Here is a 6000-nt window from a genome sequence, read left to right on the forward strand (position 1 = left end):
AATACTTCTGGGAGCCAGGGTCCGTAGGAAGAGAGCAAAAGCTATGGAGTCTCTTCTCACTTTTTGGCTTTACTCCCTATGCGATCTTGTATAAGCTTTAATTTCCTCATCTGTAAAATGAGGGGGCTGGACAGAACAGCTTTTATGGGCCCTTCCAACCTCAAAATCAGCTATCTTTTCTTATTCAGACTGCCAATAAACCTGGCATGGTAGGAATTTTTCCGCCCTGAAATGAATCCTCTCTAACCCTGGATAAAGTATGGCAAATAGTTCAATAATAAGGAAGGAAACAGGCAGCTGTTATATGCCAGGTACTGTGCTAAGCGCTTTATAAAAATTATTGCATTTGATCCTCACAACCCAGGGATAATGGTGTTATTATTATCCCCATGTTACAGAAGAGGAAACTGAGGTAGAAAGAGATTAGACAACTTGCTCAGAGTCACACAGCTAGTTAAGAATATAAAGTCAAAATTGAACTTGTCTTCTCTTGATTCTAGGCTCAGTACTCTAAAACTCTGTCCACTGAACCACTGGTTGCCTCTAAGGAAAGGAGCTCAGTCCCTTCAAGGATGGATGGTTTTGGAATTGGCAAAGTACTTTCCTCACAATACCCTCCTTGTGAAGCAGGCTGTTATGCCTATTTAACAGCTGAGGAAACTGAGACTCAGAGCCTCAGTAAGGTGGATAATCTGACAGAAAGTCCAATAGTTAGTGGTCATTGAGAGCAAAGATATGTTCAATTTTGGCATTTTATTCCTGGCACTTAATAGGTTTGGTGCATGGTCAATATTTCATAAATGTATATTGATTGGTTAACAAATGGAAGGGTCAGCCAGGACTTCTTTCTGGTACTCTGAAGCTCTATCCATGCTCCCATGCCTCCAAAGTGACCAAACATGTGGTAGGAATAATAATACCCACCTTGAGCATGTAAGGTTAAATGTTTTAGAACCCTTATCATTATGACTTTTTCCTCCCTGGCTTGTATGATTTTCAGAGAATTTTACTTAAAGCAAAAAGAAAAAAAATCTTTATTAGTGAAGGATCTAAGATATTCAACCTTATTCTCTCTAGAGGAATGACAACCTGGTCTCATTGTAGCTGGAGTATTAGTAAGAGAGCATGGCAAGATCTTCTGTTGTCTTAAGCTTTCCTTCAATAAGCTCTGTTCCCCCATTTGTGGAAAATATCAAGGAAAAGATATCTGCAAGTAAAATATGAAATAAACAGCAACATGAAAAACAGAGACTCTTAATTTTTTATGACTGGCATTTAGACTTTTTAGATTAAGGGAACGTAGAGTGTGTTTTATAAAACAATGACTTGGTTCTGAAATATAGTCTGATAAACATCTGCTTCTCTCAGATAACAGAAAAGTTCTCATTGCTAAGTTTGTCAGAAGTTTCAAGTGGGAGATTTGTCATTGCTATATGTTAATGGGCTATTGTGAAAAATGGTTGATGATACTGAGCCCTAGGCTTTTCAAGGGGCTGTCAGCTCTTGTTTCTGGCTAGTCCTGTGATCTGGTCATTGAAGAGCTTTCGAATCAAGACTTGATGCCTGCTTATCAAGGGGGATGCAGAGGGATCATGTTTAGGTAAGGGTTGGACTTGTTGAGGTTCCTTGAAGCTCTGAAATTCTGTGATTCTCTCATGGGGCTTTAGAGATCATCTAGTACAAAATACCCCTTTTTACTGATGAGTACACTGAAGCAATTCTCTAAAGTAACAAAATTAGTAATTAATTGAGTCGGCATGAAGGTGGAAAGAAGAATGGTTCTGGACTCAGAAGGCTTGGGTCCAAATTCTGCCTCTGATATATGCTGCCTATGTGACCTTAACCTTCCTGGGTCTCATTTTTTTCAACTGTAAAATGAGGCAATTGGGCTAATAATTTTATGAAATTCAGTATGTATCTTTAGCTAAGTAAGATTCTTGACTTTCCCTGGATAAGAGACACCAGTTTCTATCAATTCCCTGCTTTGTCTTTTCTCTTGAACCTGTATCTTAGCATGATCTCTCTGTTGTAGAAAAGGGTCTACATGCCTTGTGCCTCTATCCATGCTGCATTGAAATTATCTTTCAAAAGCTTTTTGAATTTGGAATCCTTTATGGCTCCCAAATAGCATCTTACCATCTCTCTTTCAGAATTTTAGAGTGACTGGTGTCAGTTACCCCTCAGCTTAGTTACCTGCCTCAGTGGTTCATTGCTCCCTAACTTCCCTCTGTATCTCTGAGTGTTGTTTTGCATTTCCACAAACTCAATTACTTGGTTTATTGCTACCACCCCCTAGATACTGTCATTTCTTATGTCCCTGACTGTGACCTCCTTGACTGGCCTCTCCTAAAGTTCCTAATGCATATAGCATTTAAGTGGGATTAGATAGGATAGGGATAGAGACTATACTGAGATTCTATTAGTATAGGGAACTTTTGGATGAGGAGACTCCCTCTATCAATTCAGGTCAGCACCTCCTCTCCAACTCATATTTTTAGAGAGTTGTCTAGAAGATTTGATAGCTTAAGTATTTTGCCCAGGTCATACAACTAGTATAACACACAAACATAAATGCATGTATGTATGTATGTATGTATGTATGTATGTATGTATTGTAACACTTTAAGGCAAGATTCTTACAACAATCCTGAGAGGTAGGTGCTATTATTATCCTCCTTTTTAGAGTTAGGGAAACTGAAGCTGAGAAGTTGAGTGACTTGCCCAGGGTCATACAACCAGTAAGTGTCTGAGGCAGGATTTGAACTCAGATCTTTCTTACTCCAGGCCCAGTGCTTTATCCATTGTACCACACAGATGTATATGTCAGAACCCACAGATATTTCTGGCTTTGATAGTAGTTCTCTATCTACTATACTTTCTCCCAGGATTAGAAAAGCAAAGCCTTTCACTTGATCATTGCAACAACCATATGAAGTAGACACTATTATTATTATTATTATTATTACTGTTTTGTAGTGGTGGGAACTAAGACCAAAGGGTTGCTCAGGGTCATGAGTTAGTAACTGTCTGAAGCCAGATTTGAATTCATCTTCCTGACTCTGGTCCAGCACTTTATCCTCTATGTCACCTAACTGCCTTAACATAACCTCTCAGTGCTCTATGATCTAGGCTGGGACAGGATCTGAACTATTGTCCTTTGATTCAAATGCCATAGCTTTTCCCACTGGACCATGTTGCCTCTCACCAGATGCCCAGCTAGTTTAGGACTCCACAGGGCATCTCTCCTGGTGGCTGCTTCATGGGCCAACAAGATTTTAGGGGCTAAAGGCCCTGGTGCAATATCAGTCTGTCTTGATGGCCATTGTTCTACTCCAAAAGGCTTCTCAGAACTTTGAGAAAGGTTGCCAAATAAATAACCACCCCTATGTACCCTTTCCTTTATAGCTAGAACACAATGAGCATCACTTGTAATTACTGTGTATGTGTTCCCAATGCTCCTAAGTCAAGCCCACAGATGGAGCCAAGGTTACATCCACTGCTGATGTTTTGTAGGTCCCTTCCTCCGCTCCCTCAGGAGCTCAATGGGTGAAGTTGATGATTCTCTCTTCTCCTGCCACTATTTTACACTGTGACACTAAACACACTTGGGCTCGACATTTAATTTGAATATCTATGGTGTAAAATTACCAGTATTCACAACCCCCTAGCATTTCCCTGACAAATTAATTGCCAATACAGTCTTCAGGAGTGAGTGCAAGTAGAGGGTAGCGAGGTTGAGGGTTCAGCTTATGTGAATTAATTATAGGTGCCCTTGGCCATGAAGGAAAGTAGTGGTAGCAGAAGAGATAAGATTAAGAACTGTTGCTTTTGTTAAGAAGCACCTGCTTTGTTTTTTTGTGTGTGTGCCTGTTCAGTAGACCCAGGGGTTTGAGAAATACATATAATTTGGGGGGTTTTAGTGTCTACCTTTTGTAGACGCAATTTAATCTCTTAAACATCATGTGTTCCACGCCTGCTGTGGGAACTTTCTGGAGCCATACTATGAACTGAAATTACCCACTTTCTACATCCTGGTTCCATTTTATTCAGTGTTCTGAGTTTTGATAGGCATTTGGATGAACAGAGCTTGAAGAATCATCTAAAATAATCCAGGTAGAGATACGTTGTTTTTGGTTGGGCTTAGGGAAGAAGATGTCAGCAACTGTGTCAGTAATCTAAAGAAAAACATTCTTGAAATGCATCAAACCTCTGATCAATGTAGAGATCAGTCTTGACTTTAGGGGATTGATGGTGAAATAGACTGCTATTCATTTGGCAGAGAGATCATAGAATCATAGATTTACAGCTAGAAGTTTGTTTCCCCATTTTGCACTTGAGTAAACTGAGGCCTGGAGAGGTTAAGTGACTTGTTCAACATCACACAGGTAATAAGAAGCAGAGACAAAATTGGAATTCAGGTGATGCACAGTAGGTAGGAAACAAAGCACATGTTGTTGACCTTGGTGAATTGCCTGGTGGGTAGGAAGAGGTGGGGTAGGGTCACTTCATGGTGACAACAATATAAAAAATCACTAATAAAATACCTACCTAAAACAGCAAACAAAAATAAAAGGATGCTGCCTTTGGGATTTGGGGAAACAGCTTATCTCAAGAAAACTTTGAAAGATGTTCTGTCAGAGTGACACAATTTTGTAAGCTTTCATGAAATGTGCCCTTGAGCAAGTAACTTAGTCCCTTTGGGCTCTAGTTTCCTCATCTGTAAAATGAGGGGGTTGGATTATGATTGTCTCTAAGGTCCTCCGAGCTCTAAATCTTATGATCTTTTCTTATTTCTTGTTCTTTATGACAATGAACATTTGCCTGAAATAAACACTCTCTGACAAGATGCTCATGTTCCCATCGATGATATGTCTCATTGAAGTTGTAATCCCCTGGCATTATCTTCTGCTGCTGAAGTGATTTTTATCTTTATTTTTTAATTGCCAAAAGGGTGATGATAATTCCAAACTGGGGTGGGGTTGTCAAGGGGAAATTAAGATTAGAAATGACAACAATCCTTAGAGGCTCTGTCTCTATTTTTCAGGCCCTTCAAATAATCCCTTTCTGACAGAATTTCTTTCATCTCAAGGAGAGGTATGGAAACGAGCTCTCCTGAATGGCAGGTAAGGAGATAAACAGGTGAGGAGAATTATAGAGTCATATAATGCAGAGCTGACTCCACTAAGCAGAGTTTTCAAAGTTTTCCTTGTGATGTCAGCTGCTTTTTAAAATATTGAAAGGTTAAGTAGGGGGTAAGATAAGATTTTTGGCACTATAAGTCCAAGGATAATGGAGTCAGAGAAAAAGTGAAAGGCCAACTTTATTGGCCAAGATTAAAACATAGCTATTACATCTTCTCCTTTTTGTTAAGCTTCATTATTGCAGACTTCTCACTGGGGTCCTTGATTTAGTGGCTCCCAATAGCCTCTGGGATAAAGTATAAAATCTTCAGTCTAGCTCTTAAGAGTCTTGCACAATCAGGCTTCCATCTGTCCTTCTGGTCTCTTAGACTACTCCCCTTCTCAGAAAATATGGTATTCTGTGCATAGGGGACCAACCAACGCAAAGGCATGGAGAAAGGAAATAGAGTATTATGTGTGAGGGGGAGCAAGAAAAATAGCTTGACTGGACTACCGAGTTTGGAAAGGAGCCATAGGATCTTAGCTATAGAGCTGGAAGGGACCTCGAAAGCCATCTTACAAGCACCCTCTTACTTTAGAGATGAAGAAACTGAGATCCAGGAGTGGACATGGCTTATCTAAGGTCACACAGGTAGTATGCATCGGAAGCAAGATTTAACCTTTGAGCTAGCATTCTTTCTACTCTACCATGTTGGATTCTGGGGAACGGCACATAGATAAGGCTGGAAAGGTAGGTCGACAGATTCTTTGTTTCTTTCTCTCTTTCTCTCTTCCTTCCTTCCTTCCTTCCTTCCTTCCTTCCTTCCTTCCTTCCTTCCTTCCTTCCTTCCTTCCTTCCTCCCTCCCTCCCTCCCTCCCT

The 6000-nt window shown here is 40.2% G+C and overlaps 1 protein-coding gene across 1 annotated transcript in view; it reads left to right on the forward strand.

Moving 5' to 3' along the window:
• The window catches only part of CPNE4 (copine 4), a 679918-nt gene that overhangs the window by 137810 nt on the left and 536108 nt on the right, over positions 1-6000 (forward strand). The window contains exons 3-4 of the mRNA XM_069088381.1: positions 5045-5123; positions 5720-5871. The gene's annotated coding sequence lies outside the window, so the exon portion shown is untranslated. The remainder of the gene's footprint in view (positions 1-5044; positions 5124-5719; positions 5872-6000) is intronic.

The sequence above is a fragment of the Petaurus breviceps genome, unplaced genomic scaffold, assembly GCF_028583685.1.
Source record: "Petaurus breviceps papuanus isolate PSGF00001 unplaced genomic scaffold, PetGlider_PUasm1.0 185, whole genome shotgun sequence".
Lineage (NCBI taxonomy): Eukaryota > Metazoa > Chordata > Mammalia > Diprotodontia > Petauridae > Petaurus > Petaurus breviceps.